Source organism: Mesoplodon densirostris, chromosome 15 (genome assembly GCF_025265405.1).
Source record: "Mesoplodon densirostris isolate mMesDen1 chromosome 15, mMesDen1 primary haplotype, whole genome shotgun sequence".
Lineage (NCBI taxonomy): Eukaryota > Metazoa > Chordata > Mammalia > Artiodactyla > Ziphiidae > Mesoplodon > Mesoplodon densirostris.
The window spans coordinates 57569128-57587687 of record NC_082675.1 but is presented as its reverse complement, the minus strand read 5'-3'; positions in this window follow the sequence as shown (position 1 = coordinate 57587687).

Here is an 18560-nt window from a genome sequence, read left to right as displayed (position 1 = left end):
CTCTTGATAAGTATTGCTCTGAAGGTTGAAACATAGATCACCACTGGGCTTTTAATATAATCTTATTAATGTTCTACTTATGTAATAAAATGCTCAATCTTCACGTCAAAAGGTACAGATAAGTTTCCAGGGATTCCTCACTTCATAGTTGATTTTGGCCTCATCTTGAAGACTGAGACTCTATCAAATTGCTCTTTTCCATAACTTAAATATGTTAAAATACATCCTTCTCTTCCCTTCCCATTTGCTCCCCACTAAGGCCAGCCAAGGACAAAATCATGAGGTTGCATGATATCTCATTTCCCTTTGTGATATTCTTGTTCTCATATATTTCCCAGGTCAGTGTCTTGCCCTAAGTGGTTACCAGTTGATCTTCTCTGAGCTGTGAGTGGATGTGGATAATGGTTTACATTAAGATTCTATCTTGTGGGGTCATACATTGTAACATAGCCAAAAGAAGGCCCTAACTGGTTCTACACTCATGAATGGAGCATGCATTTTTTACAGGATTCTGTGGTGAGAAATGAACACAAGTCACAGTCCCTGTCCTTGAGAGGAATGAAATAGAGATGATTTTTACTAATAATATCAGCTCTAATCGATTGAAATTTAAGCATGTACTCAATGGTATTTTAAGCACTTTCCATGGTTTATCTCCTTGAATCCTCATGACAGCCCTGTTAGGAAGGTACCATGAATAATCCCATTTTACAGATTGAGAGGCTAAAACCTGGAGGGATTAATTTACTTGTCCAAAGTCACATAGCATGGGATCTGAATTTAAGCAGACTGACTTCAGCAGTATGGTTCTCATCCTTAGTTGTACATTAGAATCACCTGGATAGCTTTGAAAAATTACCTAAGACTTGATTGTCTCCTGAGAATCAAATCAATCTGGGGTGGGGCCAGAGAACCAGTGCTTTGTAAAATCTATTGAGATCCTACCACATGGCCAGGGTTGGGAACTCAAGCTCCAGATGCTGCAATCTTAAGGGAGATTAACTCAGATTCAGATTCAACCAGCAGCAGAGATGTTTACAATGTGCAAGGTGCAGTGTTACGAGCCTCATATGAATGACCTATTCTACTCCTCACCGAGACCTGTGAATGAAGATAGGCATCATTATTTCAGTGATAATGAGAAATTCTATATATAGAGAGATTAAGCTGCCTAGCTAAGATTTTCCAACTAATAAGCAGCACACCCTGGATGTGAATGGAGTTCCTTTGACTTCTAAATCCAGGTCTGTTTAAAGAATACCATAGTGCATATAAATAAAAAAAAATATTTACTGTGCTGCTAGTATGTGAAGGACAATATGTTAATCACTATGATGGAAATACATGGAATTATAGTAAATACTACCGGAAAGTATATAATTAGGCATTAATATTAGTACAACTAATTGCGTAGTACTGACCATAGTGCTGAAGAGTTCAGAGGAGCAACTGATGGTGACTCCATCTATCACCTATGCTTTGTCATAGAATGACTCAGAGAAAAAGAAATGCTTACTTGCAAACAGAGTCAGGCTTCAGAACTGCTCAGTAAATAAGAACACAAGTATTTGAAAGATAGAAACAACATACAAAATTAACCAAGATCATCACATTTACCTAGGAATAATGGTGAAGAATCAGCAATCAACTCATATAATTATAATATTCACAAAGACCATGACTTTTCTTTACACGTCAGCACAGGAAAAGCAGGTTTTCTTTTTTCTTTTTTTTTTTTTTTGCTACAGAGTCATATTTATGGAAAATGTTAAAGATTTCTTTTATTTTGGTGACCATAACTAGATACATTTTTTTTCTGACTACGGTATGTGATATTCTAAGCCAAATAGGATGCATGGAAACATGTCAGTTCTTGCTTCCATTTTCACTCATTTCATGAGTGAGATGTTTTTCCTGGACTTTCAATATTTAGAGATGAAATTTAAACACCAATGCTCTTCAATTCAAGATTCTTCTTGGGAAATTTCATGGAAATCTTGCTCAATATTCATCAAATTATACCACTGATATCTTGACTAATAATTTGAGCACCAATTCCTATGGCTCTTTTCAGCATTTACTATAAAGTAGCCATGTTCTTTTCAGGGTCAGATTAACTTTTATTTAATACAGTCACCATTCATTCCTTCATTTATTCAAACATGACAATTTTTATTACATACTCACTATGTTTCAGGCACTATTTTATGTATTGGGGATTAGCAGTGAACAAAATAAATTTCTTGCTTATAGAGAACTTACCTTCTGGTGAAGCTGATGAGGAAAGATAGATAATAAATAAATAAATGGACAGTAAATCAGATGATGACAAGTGCAATGGAGATAAATGTAGCAGAAAAATGAGCATATGAAGAAACAGAGTGGGGGAGATAATACTTTGGGGATCATGGTGTGTTTGGGAATCATTTTGGTTTGGAGGAAAGTCTGTGTGATTCCATCGTCCATGCTCCTTACGTCTGTGCTCTCTTACCTTTCTGTGTGTGCAGAGGATAGTAAGTGTCAAAAAAAGTGGTTTGTCTTAAACCATCTGAACTGAGCAAGCAGGTCTCTGAAACAAGTTTTGATCCCTTTGCTTTGACCCGTGATTCCACTCCATCTTCTCTTTCCACACCTAAGGATGACTGCCTGCTTTGTTTCTCCATAAAGGCAGCTATTACTATTCATTTGATGTAAGTTTCTCTTATTCCAGAATTCCGTGTTAGAAGGAGTCATTTAACTTTTCTTGACCTTACTTTCAGGTTTTTAAAATAGAAGTTTGGGTTAGCTGATCCACATGGCTCTTTCAGGTGTTGAAAAATTATGCATTTTATGGGTATATGTTAATAAACATGAAAGCATGTTATTAGATATGAAGAGTGACTCAAAGTGCTTTTTTTCCCATAAGGTGAAGAATAGCTAGACCATGGCACTCAGTCACATTAGAAAAGGAGGAGAAAAGGTTACCCAGTATCTCATAATCCTGAGATGTGGTGTGTAATTATCCATTTGCAAAAGGCTTTCTTTATGTTCTCTTTCACTGGGAAAGTTAGAATAAAGTGAAAATAAAGTTCTGCAATTATGAAATCTGCTCACTTGGTTCTTTCTGCTCTTCAAAGTAAATTCTGTGTTAATAGAGAAAAGTTAGTTAGTGTAACAGACTCCTAATTTGTTACCATTGCAATTATTTTTTTTCACACCCATTACCATTTGTGAATGAATTTAATGCTCAGTAAAATGATCTCAGCCATTGTCTGATCCAGGCATGGCACCAGCCTGCTGTGATAAAAACCTTTTAAATTGCCTCCAATATACCTAATTTTCATTTAAAGGGTGTCCTCCTTTAAACCTTTGGAGACTTACTTACCTGAGATTAAATGCTCTGGATATCACCAAGTAATCATTCATTATTTATTAAGCACTGTGTGCATGTGCTGTTTGTTCTAGAGATAGAGCTGGGCACAAGTCAGGTCTTCCACTCCTATGAGGAAGACAGCCATTTAAAAAAGTTACTATAAAGTATGGTACATATTATGATGGAGCAAAGAGGATGCTATAGAAAATGGGTCTATACTTAGTCTAGGGTAAGGGAAACTCTGGAGGAAGTGAGATTTAAGCTGAAATATGAAGATGAATAGGAGATAGCTAGGTGAAGCATGTGTGCCTGTATTGTCTCTGTGTGTTCCCTTGTAACTTCATGTGGGAAAGGTACAATAGGGATGAATAGGGAAGCTGCATGGGCAAAGGGAATAAAACATGGCAATATGAAGGAATACAGCAGAACCCACTATTAATGGAATATTAAAATGGGAGAGTATAAAGGGAAAGAAAATTGGTGGGAAACAAGGTTGGGGAGGTGAGTAGGAGAAAAATTGGGAAAATCTTTGTAATATGTTAAGTAGTTTTGTACTTAATCCTAAGAACAATGGTAAGAGGAAAGATACAATTAGATGTGAATTAAAGAATGATCATTTAAGTTCTAATGTATATCATGGTTTGGAAGGGAGAATTAAGGAGAAGAGTTAAGATGCTGGTGGTACCGTTCAGGAGGTAATGACATCTAAGACTAAGGCATTGGCAGGACAAGCTTTTAGAGCTACTCAAGGGGCAAAATCACCAGGAATTGATTGAATGGAGGGAGTGTAGGAGAGGGAAGAGTCAAGAATGACTCCAAGCTCTCTGGCTTAAGTAACTGGGTAGATGGTGTGGCTATGGTGTTGCCACTTACTAAGATGGTAAACTGAGATGTGTTGCTGAAATAAGAAACTCAGGAGGATGATTGGGGATGGAAGATGCAGGAAGCAGGGGCAGTGATGAATTCAGTTTTGGTCTTTTGAAATTGAGGACAGCATAAGACATCCAGGTAGAGATGCCAACAGGCAGCTGGATGTATGAGTCTGGAACACTAGAGCTGAGTCTGGATGAGATTTGACAATCATTAGTATGTAGATGCTTTCAGTCTGCCAAGTGCTGTGATTGCCTCTCTATTATGGGGCTCACCTTACTTTGAACTGTAGATGTCTGTGAGTATTTTTCATCCCCTTACTCTGGAAAGAGTTCCTTGAAGGCAAAAACTGCATTGTTTACCTATCTTTTTATTGTTACCTTCACAGCATCTTGCAAGGTGCCTTATGCAGGGATCTTATTTGATGACATTTTTTGCTAGATAGAGTTGTCTTCTACAATCATCTGACTTCTGTCACAGCTGAGTTGGTCATGGCCCACTGAGCCCCCCATCTTGGTTCTTCCTCCTGCACTGAATGAGCTCCCCTCTCTCCATTCCTAGTTTAAACCCTGATTTCTTCTCAAATCCTAGTTCTTCATAGTTTAAATAAGGCAACATAATGTACAAAAGGACACTAAATTGGAGGAGGGGAGACGTGGGTCAGTAGCGGTTATGTTTCTTCTGACTTAGGCAATCTTGAGCATATCATGTTCTTTCTCTGGGCCTTTGCTTACCCATCTGATAAAGAAATGGTATCTAAGATCCCTTCCAAGTACAGTGGACTTCAGGTTTTCCCTCTTTTCACCTAATTTATCTTTTGTTTAATCTCTTATGTTTTGAACTGTGCATATTGATGCTTATATTCTTAAATGTATAGTTATATATGTATGTTATGGATTTTCTGTGCTCAAATATCATTCAAAGCTCATCAAGAGTTTATTTTCTGGTACTACACATAGTCTTCATTCCAATACAATGTTAACCATAACAAGATGTTCAATAAACACTTGTTGAATGTAACTGGATAGGAACAAGGGTGTCAGAAACATACATATGATCACTCTATACTTTTTGGTCATACCTTTGCCTCATGCAACCAAAACTCTGTGAGGTGAAGTAGAACAGGAGTTAAATTCTGCTGTTTTTCCCACACTTGCTCAAGGGAAAGTTAAATGATAATCTCTTGGGGACGCTATAGGCAGATTTTTCTAAGTTTTCTTTTTTTTTAAATTTTAAGTAACAGAGAACTTTTTTTCAAACAGTAACTTCATATCATATAATTTTGCAAAATATTTAAAAATTAGTGAGAGTGGATCTAGTTGAAGTAGTGGTGGAAACTGGAGCCCTCTTACATAATTTCCCTTTTGTGTACCCCCTTTCTGGACATTTGGGCAGAACTCTTAGATTTCTGGAGAGATTAGGTGGTCTTTAATTTTCCAACTATTTGACTCTATAATTCTAACTACCAGTCAATGGTATGGCTTGTTTCTTTTCTCTTGCACCCAGGCTTATGCTAGATGCTGTGGGGGCTTTTAGAAATGAAGAAACTGTAGCCTCTGTCACCATTTAGAAAGATAATCTGCCTCATATGCATGAAGCAAGTAAAGGGCCCCCATATAACAACACTGCACATTGTTTTGTATATGGAGGAGTTGAAGCAGGTGATCCTCACAGTCTCCTCCAGTTTTCACATTCTATGATTCTAAGTGTTAATGATGTGGCCATGTGTGTTAAGTGCTTTGAGCTCAGGAGTAATGCACTATATAAATTCAAGGACCATTACGTGCGTAATCACAGCTGCTAAGCAGGGACAAATCCCCCAGTTTGCATGATATCCTCAAGAAATCCCAAGGGAAACACTGTTAGGGACCAAAACATTAGTACACCCCTTTTTTTCTAAAATAAATAAAAAGAAAGAAAGAAAAGAAAGAAATGTTAGCCCCCACTGCTCCGCAAGCTCTTCCTCAACATGTTGTTGCAAACAAACCATTCATTTGTCATTTAGGAAAATATCCCAAATAACATTCTCCCCTGATTCAAACAAAACTTCCAGTGCTGGGCTGTGCTGGTTGCCAGAAGTGTGTCTGGGTTAATTGCACACCTGCATTTTACTTCAAGTAAATTGCATGGAGCCCCCCTCTCTGTGCCCTTTACAAAGCAGGAGCCCACCTGTCTGGAGGCTCTTTGGGCAATGAAAGGCTGCAGGAAAAAATTAGTCATCCTCTTTTCTTCCCTGTGACTTCTTTGACCTTGAGACTTCTAATGGCATCTCAGACAAAATGAACATAATCTAATGGACAGCGGGGAAGAGGGAACGGCTGGGTACATCTGTCGTGTTACTGGGCTGTCTGAACAGTCAATGAAGCAGGGCCAAACCATAAGAGGCCTGTTCAGTTTAGCTCCAGGGTCTGCAGAGAAGGAGCACAATCATTTATCTTTATTTACTGAACTCTGCTTTCTGTTTAAGAAAAAAAAATTGACAGGTTGACAAAAACCCACATTGGAGCTGCCCGCTGCCCAGAGATAAATGCTATTTGTGCTCTGGAGATTCAAGGACAGCTCACGATGCCCTTTAGCTGGTTTCAGTGGGTGCCTGTCATATAGAAACAAAAAATGCCAAGGCACCTGGATCCTTTTCCCCCATCAGCACCTCCACATCTATCCGTAGAGGGATCCGGTAGATGGATCCATAAGAAAGAATGGGAGCCGTGATTCCCCCAAGGAAGAAATCTAAATTAGAAGAATTTAGGCAAGAGAACCAACGACAAAGATGACTGGGAAATGTTGAATATTCCACAGATTTCTTTATGATGAAATGGTGAGACATCCACAATGGCATCCATAACCAATACATTCTGACTTATATCAGTAAAGAGAGACAAAAATAATGCATATTGCAGCTGCAGCAAAAACTTTACTCTGAGCTGTAGAGAAGGAATTTAAAAATAGGATCTGAAAGTCCTATCTACGCACGTCTATTCCCTGCTGGATGATGATGATCGTGTCACTGACTCTTTTAATGTAACATCTACCACTTACTATACTTTTCTTAGAATAGTCATCACCAAAGTGGGATTCTTGTTCCTCAGGGAGTATATAAAACTCTACACTGGAAGTGGAGAAAATAAGAGGGCTGATTTTTTTTTTTCCTTTTTCCCTTCTCTCTCATCTCACCTTTTAAATTTATATTTGGTGTAGATGTTTCATAATGTTCCTAATGCAACCACACAATGTTATATAGATAAAATTTATAAATATAAAAAAGAGATGTGTGTTTAAAAACTTTTTACAGATGGGAAGTACAATTTAAAAAATCCGACAAAGGGATTGGTTCAAGATGGCAGAATAGAAGGACGTGATCTCACTCCTTCTTGTGAGGGCACCGGAATAACAACTAACTGCTGAACAATCATTGACAGGAAGACACTGGAACTCACCAAAAAATATACCCCACAACCAAAGACAAAGGAGAAGCCACAATAATATGGCAGGAGGGACACAGTCACAATAAAATCAAAACCCATAACTGCTGGGTGGGTGACTCACAAACTGGAGAACACTTATACCACAGAATTCCACCCACTGTAGTGAAGGTTCTGAGCCCATTGTCAGGCTTCCCAACCTAGGGGTCTAGCAACGGGAGGAGGAATTCCTAGAGAATCAGACTTTAAAGGCTAGTGGGATTTGATTGCAGGATTTCAACAGGACTGGGGTAAACAGAAACTGCACTCTTGGAAGGCATGCACAAAGTAGTGTGCGCATCAGAACCCGGGGAAGGAACAGTGACCCCACAGGAGACTGAACAAGACCTACCTGCCAGTGTTGGAGGGTCTCCTGCAGAGGTGGAGGGTGGCTGTTTCTCACCAGGAGGACAACGGCATTGGCAGCAGAAGTTCTGGGAAGTACTCCTTGGTGTGAGCCCTCCCAGAGTTCACCAATATCACCATCAAAGAGCCTGGATAAGCTCCAGTGTTGGGTTGCCTCAGGCCAAACAACCAACAGGGAGGGAAACGAGACCCACCCATCAGCAGAAAAGTGGATTAAAGTTTTACTGAGCTCTGTCCACCAGAGCAACAGCCGGCTCTACCCACCACCAGTCCCTCTCAGCAGGAAACTAGCACAACCTCTTAGATAGCCTCATCCACCAGAGGGCAGACAGCAGAAGCAAGAACTATAATCCTGCAGCCTGTGGAGCAAAACCGACATTCACAGAAAGGTGGACAAGATGAAAAGGCACAGGGCTATGTACCAGATGAAGGAACAAGATAAAACCCCAGAAAAACAACTAAATGAAGTGGAGATAGGCAACCTTCCAGTAAAAGAATTCAAAATAATGATAGGGAAGATGATCCAGGACCTCAGAAAAAGAATGGAGGCAAAGATTGAGAAGATGCAAGAAGTGCTTAACAAAGGCGTAGACGAATTAAAGAACAAACAGAGGTGAACAGTACAATAACTGAAATGAAAAATACACTAGAAGGAATCAATAGCAGAATAACTGAGGCAGAGGTATGGATAAGTGACCTGGAAGACAGAATGGTGGAATTCACTGTTGTGGAACAGAATAAAGACAAAGAATGAAAAGAAATGAAGACAGCCTAAGCGACCTCTGGGACAACATTAAATGTAACAACATTCACATTTTAGGGGTTCCAGAGGGAGAAAAGAGAGAATAATGAAACTAGAAAATACTTGAAGAGATTATAGTCAAAAAATTCCCTAACATGGGAAAGGAAAGGAGCCACCCAAGTCCAGGAAGCGCAGAGAGTCCCATACAGGATAAACCCAAGGAGAAACATGCTGAGACAAATAGTAATTAAATTGGCAAAAATTAAAGACAAAGAAAAATTATTGAAAGCAGCAAGAGAAAAGCAACAAATAACATACAATGGAACTCCCATAAGGTTAAAAGTTGGTTTCACAGCAGAAATTCTACAAGCCAGAAGGGAGTGGCATGACATATTTAAAGTGATGAAAGGGAAGAACCTACAACCAAGATTACTCTACCCAGCGAGGATCTCATTCAGGTTCAATGGAGAAATCAAAAGCTTTGCAGACAAACAAAAGTTAAGATAATTCAGCACCACTAAACCAGCTCTACAACAAATGCTAAACGAACTTCTCTAAGTGGGAAACACAAGAGAAGAAAAGGACTTACAGAAACCCAAAACAATTAAGAAAATGGTCATAGGAACATACATATTGATAATTACCTTACATGTGAATGGATTAAATGCTCAAATCAAAAGATACAAGCTTGTTGAATGGATACAAAAACAAAACCCATATATATGCTGTCTACAAGAGACCCACTTCAGACCTAGGGACACATACAGACTGAAAGTGAGGGGATGGAAAAAGATATTCCATGCAAATGGAATCAAAAGAAAGCTGGAGTAGCAATACTCATATCAGATAAAATAGACTTTAAAATAAGGAATGTTACAAGAGACAAGGAAGGACACTCGATAATGATCAAGGGATCAATCCAAGAAGAAGATATAACAATTGTAAATATATATGCATCCAAAATAGGAGCACCTCAATACATAAGGCAACTGCTAACAGCAACAAAAGAGGAAATCAACAGTAACACAATAATAGTAGGGGACTTAACACCTCACTTACACCAATGGACAGATCATCCAAACAGAAAATTAATAAGGAAACACAAGCTTTAAATGACACAATAGATGAGACAGATTTAATTGATATATATAGGACATTCCATCCAAAAACAGCAGATTACACTTTCTTCTCAAGTGTGCATGGAACACTCTCCAGGATAGATAACATCTTGGGTCATGAATCAAGCCTCCGTAAATTTAGGAAAATTGAAATCATATCAAGCATCTTTTCTGACCACAATGCTATGAGATTAGAAATCAATTACATGTAGAAAAACGTAAAAAACACAAATACATGGACACTAAACAATACGTTATTAAATAACCAAGAGATCATTGAAGAAATCAAAGAGGAAATCAAAAAAAAAAAATACCTAGAGACAATTGACAAAGAAAACACAACGATCCAAAACCTATGGGATGCAGCAAAAGCAGTTCTGAGAGGGAAGTTTATAGCAATACAAGCCTTCGTCAAGAAACAAGAGAAATCTCAAATAAACAATCGAACCTTACACCTAAAAGAACTAGAGAAAGAAGAACAAACAAAACACAAAGTTCGCAGAAGGAAAGAAGTCATAAAGATCAGAGCAGAAATAAATGAAATAGTAATAAAGAAAACAATAGCAAAGATCAATAAAACTAAAAGCTGGTTATATGAGAAGATAAGCAAAATTAATAAACCATAGCCAAACTCATCAAGAAAAAGAGGGAGAGGACTCAAATCAATCAAATTAGAAATGAAAAAGGAGAAGTTACAACAGACACTGCAGAAATACAAAGCATCTTAAGACATTACTACAAGCAACTCTATGCCAATAAAATGGACAACCTGGAAGAAATGGACAAATTCTGAGAGAGGTATAACCTTCCAAGACTGAACCAGGAAGAAATAGAAAATAAGAACAGACCAATCACAAGTAATGAAATTGAAACTGTGATTGAACACTTTGCAACAATCAAAAGTCCAGTACCAGATGGCTTCACTGGTGAATTCTTTCAGACATTTAGAGAAAAGCTACCACCCATCCTTCTCAAACCCTTCCAAAAAATTTGCAGAGGAAGGAACACTCCCAAACTCATTCTTTGAGGCCACCATCACCCTGATACCAAAACCAGACAAAGATACTACAAAAAAAGAAAATTACAGACCAATACCACTGATCAATACAGATGCAAAAATCTTCAGCAAAATACTAGCAAACAGAATCCAACAGCACATTAAAAGGGTTATACACCATGGTCAAGTGGGGCTTATCTCAGTAATGCAAGGATTCTTCAATATACGCAAAGCAATCAATGTGATACACCATATTAACAAATTGAAGGATAAAAGCCATACAATCATCTCAATAGATGTAGTAAAAGCTTTTGACACAATTCAACATACATTTATGATAAAAATCCTCCAGAAAGTAGGCCTAGAGGGAAGCTATCTCAACATAATAAGGCCATATATGACAAACCCACAGCAAACATCATTCTCAATGGTGAAAAACTGAAACTAGTTCCTCTCAGATCAGGAACAACACAAGGATTTCCACTCTCACCACTATTATTCAACAAAGCTTTGGAAGTCCTAGCCATGACAATCAGAGAAGAAAAAGAAATAAAAGGAATACAAATTGGAAAAGAAGAAACAAAACTGTCACTGTTTGCAGATGACATGATACTATACATAGAGAATCCTAAAGATGCCACCAGAAAACTACTAGAGCTAATCAATGAATTTGGTAATGTTGCAGGATACAAAATTAATGCACAAAAATCTCTTGCATTCCTATACACTAATGATGAAAAATCTGAAAGTGAAATTAAGGAAACACTCCCATTTACCTTTGCAACAGAAAGAATAAAATAGCTAGGGATAAACCTACCTAGGGAGACAAAAGACCTGTATGCACAAAACTATAAGACACTGATGAAAGAAATTAAAGATGATACCAACAGATGGAGAGATATATCATGCTCTTGGATTGGAAGAATCAATATTGTGAAAATGACTACTACACAAAGGAATCTACAGATTCAATGCAATCCCTATCAAATTACCAATGGCGTTTTTTACAGAACTAGAACAAAATATCTTAAAATTTGTATGGAGACACAAAAGACCCTGAATAGCCAAAGCAGTCTTGAGGGAAAAAAACGGAGCTGGAGGCATCAGACTCCCTGACTTCAGACTATACTACAAAGCTACAGTAATCAAGAAAATATAGTACTGGCAAAAAAACAGAAATATAGACCAATTTAACAGGATAGAAAGTCCAGAGATAAACCCACACACCTATGGTCAACTAATCTATGACAAAGGTGGCAAGGATATACAATGGAGAAAAGACAATCTCTTCAATAAGTGGTGCTGGGGAAACTGGACAGCTACATGTAAAAGAATGAAATTAAAACACTCCCTAACACCACACACAAAAATAAACTCAAAATGGATTAGAGACCTAAATGTAAGACTGGACACTATAAAACTCTTAGAGGAAAACATAGGAAGAACACTCTTTGACATAAATCACAGCAAGATCTTTTTTGATCCACCTCCTAGAGTAATGGAAATAAAAACAAAAATAAACAAATGGGACCTAAACTTAAAAGCTTTTGCACAGCAAAGGCAACTACAAACAAGATGAAAACACAACCCTCAGAATGGGTGAAAATATTTGCAAATGAATCAACGGACAAAGGTTTAATCTCTAAAATATATAAACATCTCATGCAGCTCAATATTAGAAAAGCAAACAAACCAATCCAAAAATGGGCAGAAGACGTAAATAGACAATTCTCCAAGAAGACATACAGATGGCCAAGAAGCCTATGAAAAACTACTCAACATCACTAATTATTAGCGAAATGCAAATCAAAACTACAATGAGGTACCACGTCACACCAATTATAATGGGCATCATCAGAAAATCTACAAACAGCAAATGCTGGAGAGGGTGTGGAGAAAAGGGAACCCTCTTGCACTGTTGGTGGAATGTAAATTGATGCAGCCACTATGGAGAGCAGTATGGAGGTTCTTTAAAAACTAAAAATAGAATTACCATTTGACCAGCAATCCCACTACTGGACATATACCCAGAGAAAACAAAAGAACAAATAATTCAAAAAGACACATGAACCCCAGTGTTCATTGCAACACTATTTAAAATAGCCAGGTCATGGAAGCAGCCTAAATGCCCATTGACAGACAAACAGATAAAGAAGATGTGGTACATATATATAATGGAATATTACTCAGCCATAAAAAAGAATGAAATTGGGTCATTTGTAGAGATGTGGATGAATCTAGACACTGTCATACAGAGTGAAGTAAGTCAGAAGGAGAAAAATAAATATCGTATATTTACGCATGTATGTGGAACATAGAAAAATGGTACAGATGTACTGGTTTGCAGGGCAGACATAGAGGCACAGATGTAGAGAACAAACATATGGACACCAAGGGGGGAAAGCTGCAGGGGGGTGGTAGGGGTGGTGGTGGTGTGATGAATTGGGAGATTGGGATTGACATATATACACTAATATACCTAAAATGGATAACTAATAAGAACCTGCTGTACAAAAAAATAAATAAAATAAAATTCAAAAAATAAATAATCCATGAAAAAAATCATCTTTAAAAATGTATTATACATTATTCCCATTGAGAGTAATCCCATTGCTAATTGCGCAGACTCGAGATGCCCTAACGTGCATGGAGATATTTTTCCAGAATTTCTGGAAAACATCACATCATCATTTCCCCTAGTTCTTGAAATAAATAATGCTGCACATTGCAATTGTTTTGCAACTGTCATAACATCACTCTTTTTCTCTCTGCCAAAATAGTTCATGTGTATGTTAATATTATCAATAGTCAAGCTCTGGGATAGTTTCTGCACTTACCACTTCTCTCATGATAATTACATAAAATCCAGCCTTATGGGGCATGATTTGGGGCTTGGGTTGGAGGCTGCATAGGGGAAAATACAGAAAAGTCTTCGAGGCTGTGATTACCTGTATTTGGGCCCAGGAGTGTGTCTAGGAGAGCAGCAGAGACCCTGCAAGCCACAGTGAACCAGTTTGGGGCACTGAGAAGGAGAGCCCAAGAGTAGAGCCATCAGTTTTCATGCTCTTGACCAGCTTCACTGCTCCATATTTGAAGGATTTTCTTTGACTACATCCAAAAGAAGCAAGAGTGAGGTGCAGATGTGTGCCTCTGAAGAGTCCACATGTTCAGAGAGGAAATGGAGGTCTAACCAGAGGTAGAGCCAGCATTCTGGAGCCCAGGCTTCACAGACAGCACACTGCAGGGGGGCTGCATCACTGAGGTGCCAAGATGCATTATTCGAAGGCTGGGATGGGTGCAGGCAGGGTGAGGGTGGAATCTAGTGTTGGAGCAGAAAAGCTTGAAGAGAAGCTGGAAGGGACCCTACTGACAAAAAGCCGTGATCTCATTACATGGATGTTAATGATCCAGATGTCGGAGTATAGGTAGAAAGAGAAGAGGTCACTCGGAAGGTATGAGTGGAAAGAGGCTAAGTGACAGTGACCTGGAATGCATTAGCTTGGGTTTCCTACAACTGATCCTTGAATTCTCAGCAGTAGGACTTGGAGAAGGAGTCTGATACACTCAACTAAAGACAAAACTGGCAGCTATGGAGGCCAGCAGAGTGGGGAGGGCTATGCTTCTGAAAGTCACTTTAATAGTTTGTGAACTGTGGTATCTGCTGGCGTGTAACATGTCCCTGTGTCAGGTTTTGTCACCTTCAGGGAACTCACCTTGACTAATGCAGCAGGACGGGGCCACCAGAACATGACCCTGCAAACCAGAGTCATTGAAGAAGCAGTTTAATGAACCCAGTCTCGAGTGCTCTGGCTGTCACACACCCCAGCAAGCCTGACTTCCCTTACTCTGAGCTGTTTGCTAACATTGTTTACTAATTAATATTTTCTATCCCCTTAAAAGAATAAATAACCACCAGGATATTTTTTTTTCACCTTTTTTTTTTTTTTTTTCTGTACGCGGGCCTCTCACTGTTGTGGCCTCTCCCGTTGCGGAGCACAGGCTCCGGACGCGCAGGCTCAGCGGCCATGGCTCACGGGCCTAGCCGCTCCACGGCATGTGGGATCTTCCCGGACCGGGGCACGAACCTGCATCCCCTGCATCGGCAGGCAGACTCTCAACCACTGCGCCACCAGGGAAGCCCCACCAGGATATTTTTATTGCACTAAGAAAACAATACATTTGTTATAAAGAGTGTAGCTTATATATATTTCATCCATTTACTTAAAGATTTACATAAATAAAAACATTTTAGGAGAATTGTGATGAGTATTTTCTAAAAATGTCTCAACTAATTATTGTTTTCTATTCACTTTGTTATACTTGAATAATTCAATTCATAGTTGTTAAGAATACTTAGAGATATTAAACATAATCATCATTTTCTTCCTTGATGTTTATTTCTTATTTATGTAGTTATTGTGCACTAGTATCCATAAAAGGCTGTCTATTTTTTATCATCACAATCAGTTCATGATATGAGTTTTTGTTTCTATTTACTTTAACAAGCACTGAACATTTACCTCTATCATAGTACTCTGCTAGGAGTTGGAATAGAAGATGTAGGCATTGCAGGCTTTCAAACAGAATGGTCTAAGGTATGTCTTGGTATCAAAACAAATTGCAATATCTCAGGGTTTAACACAGTAACAGGTTACTTCCCTTTCATTTCAGAGTCCAGTGCCAGTCCTGGCAATTTTCCTTGGAGATAAGTCCTCCAGCACTTGTTGGGGTCTAGGATCTTTCCATCTCAAGATTTTGCCATCTTCTACATAAGGCTTCCAGGGTCCCTATGGAAGAAAAGAAAGCTAAAGGATTGCATAGGATGGATTTTAGGTGCAGACCTAGAGGCAACTTCATCACTTCTGCGGACAACCCATCGACTAGAAACTAATCACCTTTTCAACACACACTACTAACTTTAAGTTTACCAAGCTCTTCCTCCAGTGTCTATCTCATTAGGAATGTGATCTGCCTTCCAAGTCACATAACAAATGACAGTTCTATGAAGAGTTTTCCATTGCATTAACAGGCATAGCCATCTTTCCAGCTTCTTGCATCACTTTTATCACCTCTCATTGCTATGTCAGCAGCATACACTTTATGTGTTTGTTACAGCAGCACCCATCTTCAAGGTACCCCTTTCTGTATTATTAAATATAGCTAAACTCTGATTTAGTAACAAATAAGCCCTAGAATTAGTTACAGAGGAAGAGGGAAGTTGAAGCTAGAAATGTCTGCAGGATCCAGATCATAGGGAATTGAGAAAAAGATGTGATGTAGGGATTTTAATCTGACAGGGACATGAAACAAGAAGAAACAGAGTAACCCCATTAGGAGATGACTGCTATCACCTGAGAAAGAATAGCAAGGCTCTAAACCAAGGGTGTGTGGAAGAAATAGGAAAAAAAAGAAAGAAGCATCTGAGAGGTGTCCTGAAAGAAGAACATCTGGCTTTGTAGAAAAGTAGTTAATCAAAGTCATAGGCAGAAGTCCTCATTCCAATTACTCAATTTACTACCTATTTAATTTCCTTTACACTTTGTTGCCTCACTCTAAGGCTGATATGATCAAATCTGGCCAATAGATTTCTAGTTTATTTTGAAAATAAAATGTTATTAAATACATGAAAATTTTTTATAAACTATAAAATGTAATGAAAATGTTAATTTATTAACTAAAATGAAATAATAGAAAATGGCTCTAAAGCTTTGTGCCTGGGTAGCTATGAGAATGTTGCATTCCTAACAGAAATGGCAGGAGAAAGAGACAGGTGAGGCATGATGATACCCTGGCTTTGGCCATGATAAATTGGAGTTTTCATCCAGATCTTCAGGTGGATACATCCAGCAGCAGTGTATCTTAGTTGGGTTCCCCAGAAGAAGGCCCTAAGATGGTGAATTGTGTGCAAGTGATTTATGAGGAAAAATCTAGTAAGGAAGTGGGGGAAACAATTCAGGAAAAGAGAAAAAGCCTTTCAAGGATGAGATTTCAGGCAGGGACCTGTGAAGGGTAACCTCAGGCTGACCCAGGAAAGTTCATGCTTCGCCTGGGTTGGTAATTGGCTGTAGGAGCTAAGGGTAGAAATCTGGCTAGAGAAGAGTTATAGGTTTGGGCAGTTAGAACCAAATAAAATGGAGGCTAGAACCAACAAAAAACATCAGTAGGACCTAAGGGAAGTTTTCAAAGAGTAGATTTCGATTTTAGGAGGAAGGGTGAAATGAGAAATCTGTTTGTTTTGTTAGCATCCAATAAGCAATTAAAGTTAAGGGCTCTATATGTTAATGGAGTTTTTAAGTATCTCTGAGCTTTTAATGATTATCTTTCTTTCCAAATTCTTCTGTTTGTAGATCCTAATGTTACTCCTTATCCCTGTTTTCTTCTCTTGTCCTTGTAGAACTGCAGTGAAGAATTGGAACTGGGGAGATGCTGGAGAAAAGGTATAAACTTGCAATTAGAAGATGAATAAGTTCTATAGATCTGAAGCACAACATAGTGGTTATAGTCAACAGTACTGTGCTATATACTTCAAAGTTACTAAGAGACTAGAGTTTAAATGATCTCACCACAAAAAGAGAAATGGTAACTATGTGAGGTGATAGAAATGTTAGCTATAAGGTTAAGGTGGTAAGCTTATTGCATATATAAATGTATCAAATCAACACACTGTACACCTTAAACAATGTTATGTGCCAATTATATCTCAAGAAAAAAATAATAAAATACACAACCAATAAAACTTTGACTTAGGCAAAGTTATCTTCTTTGCTTTACCAAACCTTTGGAAAGACCATTCACCATCTTCTCAACTATTATGGGATGCTCCACTAGCCCATGTTCTCTGAAACACCCTGTTTTCTCTATTAGTGAGATTCTAATCATGAAGTTGTATGTGCCTAACAGAGATGAAGCTATTTTATTCCTCTCCTACTCCTTCTCCCTTCCCCTGCCACTCTGAGGATATTATCATTTAATAAGAAATTTACTTCTGAAGGTGGAATTTTAGGTAATACCAAAAAACTATTGAGTAAATGTTTTAAATTCTTATACTTTTAGTAGTTCTCAACATTTTACAGGATATCAGGATTGGAAGAGATTTAGCTTATCTCACCCCACACCCCACTTGATTTTTTAAATACATTTGATACTTTAACAGTTTACTTTTTAGGGGATGTTTTGTTGCTCCCCCAGAACTTAGTACCATAAAGCACTAAGTGAAGAATCTAGTGAATTTTGAGAATAAATGTGAGGATGATGAGAAAGAGGGTACAGGGCTGAGCATAAGGAAGTGAACCCAACTTTGCAGGAACTCTGGTTTCCTCACTGATGCACAGACTTCTTAGGTGTGCCTTTCAGGTGTATCTTCTTCCACAGGCTGCTCTCAGAGCTCTCGAATGAGGTTAAAATCTTTTTTACCTCCCTGGGAAGTGAGGATTTATGTGCAGAATTTTTACTTCTTAATTAATTTGGACCCCAGCAGCGTGGAGATGGTGAGACTTAATATCTATTAAGACTTGGTATTAAGTTAATAGCAGGTGACAGTGACTTCATCAAAACCCCTGTGCAAAACATCAAGTAGATGGAAATTTCAGTTCTGGTACATTACTCAGCTGAGTATCATCAGACCTGCTTACAAGGGTCATAAAGATTATTTGTA